Source organism: Poecilia reticulata, linkage group LG23, assembly GCF_000633615.1.
Source record: "Poecilia reticulata strain Guanapo linkage group LG23, Guppy_female_1.0+MT, whole genome shotgun sequence".
Taxonomy (NCBI): Eukaryota; Metazoa; Chordata; class Actinopteri; order Cyprinodontiformes; family Poeciliidae; genus Poecilia; species Poecilia reticulata.
In genome coordinates, this window is record NC_024353.1 from 6081157 (window position 1) to 6084168 (window position 3012).

Genomic DNA, 3012 nt, shown 5'->3' on the forward strand with positions numbered 1-3012 from the left:
TTTTCTCACGACCTGAGATTAAATCAGAGTAAACTTTTTCTGTTTTAGGTAGTTTGGATATTCATTAATTTCAGGCATATTTATATTTGTTTGAAAATAAGTATAAACTCATTTGAGTCTGCATTTTACACATTAAACTAATATATATATATATATATAAAATTAATTTGTCAAATTTCTGTGATATTCTTTATTACTTTCTTCTAATTCGACAATTTATGATTAATTTATCTTCAAACAATTTTGGAACGGGCATAAAATACCTCAGTATTTTATGGTTTTATGGGTTTAAAAAGTTTTGTAAAAATGTTTTAAATTTTAAAAAGTTTTTATTTTTTACGTTAAAAAAAATAAATTCAGAGAATAAAGTCAGAATAATTAGATTAAAGTCATAATATTCTGAGAATAAAATCATATTTCTATGACTTTAGTAATATATTAAAGTCATAATACACTCCTGATCAAAATCTTAAGACCAGTTAAAAAACTGCAAGATTTTGCACTATTGTATCCTAAGAAGGTTCTAAGTAGAGCTTCACAATGTTAAAAGAAGAAATCAGCGTAAGAGACAAAAACTTTTGAGCGGGGAATTAATTGAAAACTGCTTTTACACTCAAACATAATTTTTTCAGCTGATCAAATGTTAAAGACCATAGCTAAAAAAAACAAAAAAAAAAACTCCAAAACAGAAATCAAAGTGTCAAAAAAAGGACTGAGTAATGAGTAGCTCCATCATTCTTGTTGATTACTTTAAACAATCGTTTAGGCTTCATGCCAGTGTTTCCAGGAGGCCAGTGGGAACGTTGCTCCAAGTGTTGAAGATGGCTTCAGGAAGGGCATCCACTGTCTGGAACTGATGTCCATTTTTGTAAACGTCCCTTGCCATCCATCCCCAAATGTTCTCAATTGGGTTTNAGATGGCTTCAGGAAGGGCATCCACTGTCTGGAACTGATGTCCATTTTTGTAAACGTCCCTTGCCATCCATCCCCAAATGTTCTCAATTGGGTTTAGATCCTGGGAACATGCAGGATGGTCCAAAAGAGTGATGTTATTCTCTTGGAAGAACTCCTTTGTCAGGCGGGCATTGTGAACTGCAGCATTGTCCTGTTGAGAAACCCGATCATTACCACACAGACGAGGCCCTCAGTCATGAGGGATGCCTGCTGCAACATCTCCACATAGCCAGCTGCTGTTTGACGCCCCTGCACAACCTGAAGCTCCATTGTTCCATTGAAGGAAAACGCACCCCAAATCATGATGGCGCCCCCACCACTGTGCCATGTAGAAAACATCTCAGGTGGGATCTCCTCGTCATGGCAGTAACGTTGGAAGCCATCAGGACCATAAAAATTTTCTCATCAGAAGACAACTTTCTTCCACCTTTCAATGTCCCATGTTTGATGCACCCTTGCAAAGTCCAAACGGGCGATTTTGTGGCGTTGAAGAAGACGTGGCCTTTGAAGACGTTTATGTTTCTGAAGCCCTTTTCTCGCAGATGCCGTCTGATGGTTATTGGGCTGCAGTCAGCCAGTAATGGCCTTAATTTGGGTAGAGAATCGTCCCGTGTCTTGACGGACAGCCAATCAGATCCTGCGGCTCAGAGCTGGTGAAATTTTTTTGGGTCTGCCACTTGACTTTTTTGTTCCATAACCCTCAGGATCATTTAAAAAATGCAAAAAACTCTTACTGCGTCCAACCTCAGCAGCGATGGCACATTGAGAGGCCTTGCTTATGCAGCTTAACAATCCTACCACGTTCAAAGTCAGTGAGCTTTTTTGCTTTTGCCATCAGGAGGTCTTAACAGTGTAAAGACTTGACAGAAAATGACATGGAATCCAGATTTTTGCACAGCTTTTGGCTTTTTAAAGACTATGGTCTTAAACTTTTGATCAGCTGAAAAAATCATGTTTGAGTGTAAAAGCAGTTTTCAGAAAATTCCCCGCTCAAAAGTTCTTGTCTCTTGCACTGATTTTTTTCCTTCAACATTGTGAAGCTCTACTTAGAACCTTCTTAAGATAAAATAGTGCAAAATGCAAATTCTTGCAATTTTTTGACTGGTCTTAAGATTTTGATCAGGAGTGTATTATGACTTTAATATATTACTCAAGTCATAGAAATATGATTTTATTCTCAGAATATTATGACTTTAATCTAGTTATTCTGACTTTATTCTCTGAATTTATTTTTTAACATAAAAAAATAACTTTTTTAAATTAAAATTTTTTTTACGCAAAAACGTTAAGAAAGTGACAATTTTGCCAAAGCTTGTTGTTTGAGTTTCCACTGTGTCCATGGTTCCCCAGATAAGCGCGGCGAACAAGCGCGTGCTTTCTCAGTGCTCATCCCGAGCACGCATGTATTTTGCCACGTGGGCGGGGCGGGGAAACGAGGATTGACATAACACCTGTTATTGCTTTTACTTAGAGCAATCTGTGTCATGTGACTAAGATTTAATAGTCACATGACATGATATAGATATATGATTAAATCTACATCACAGTATTTTTTAGACAGTCTTTGAATAGGTTCTCTGCACAATTTCATCACTTTCTTTTTTGTCAACAAAATCCCAACAAATATAAACCTTCTCTCTCTGTAAGGGAGAGTTCATCACCTGTATGAAGTCAAATAAGTATAAAAATCAGTCATAGCATCAAATGACATCGAATATGTTAAAAAACGAGTCACAGTATAGTATGATGCCAAAAAAGTCAGTTTAGTATGGTGACTTAAAAATGTTCAAAAATTTGTCATAGTATATATAGTATGTCAAAAATATGCAAAAATTTGTCATAGTTGTGCTCATTGCTTGTAAGTCAGGCTTGTTTCTAGTGAGTATTTGTGTTTTCTTCTTCCCCTGTTGTAGAGGAAAACACTACAGTAACGCTTATGCTTCTTGGAACAATTGGTAATCTAAAGCTAGAGTTTTAAACCAACACAATCTGAAAAACTTAGCTTCTTAGAGAAGGGATGGGTTTTAACTTTAAATCCTGTCCTGTGAAGCCTTTTCT